The sequence below is a fragment of the Plasmopara halstedii genome (genome assembly GCF_900000015.1).
Source record: "Plasmopara halstedii genome assembly, contig: Scaffold_1583, whole genome shotgun sequence".
Taxonomy (NCBI): Eukaryota; Oomycota; class Peronosporomycetes; order Peronosporales; family Peronosporaceae; genus Plasmopara; species Plasmopara halstedii.
The window spans coordinates 241,986-242,300 of NW_020188494.1; positions in this window are offsets into that span (position 1 = coordinate 241,986).

Here is a 315-nt window from a genome sequence, read left to right on the forward strand (position 1 = left end):
ATCGTTGGGCTCATAACCTGTTGAATTCGTAAGCTGGGGCTGAAGAAGAGAACTGAAGAGTCTTTGCTGAAGGCGAAGACACTTGGGGGGAAGGAAGGAAAATTCGGAAGTGATTTAGTATTTTGGGTTTACATACCGTAATTACCTTTAACCGTAAAAAGTAAAAGCTATATTAAACCGCGGTTCAGATTGGACCGGGTTGGGTTGTGTACCTTACCTGAAACCCATAACCCTCAATAATAAGCTACGCAAAAAGCTGAATATTCTACTGTATCTGTTCGTTAGACCGGATCCATGACGTTTTAGCCATTTGAT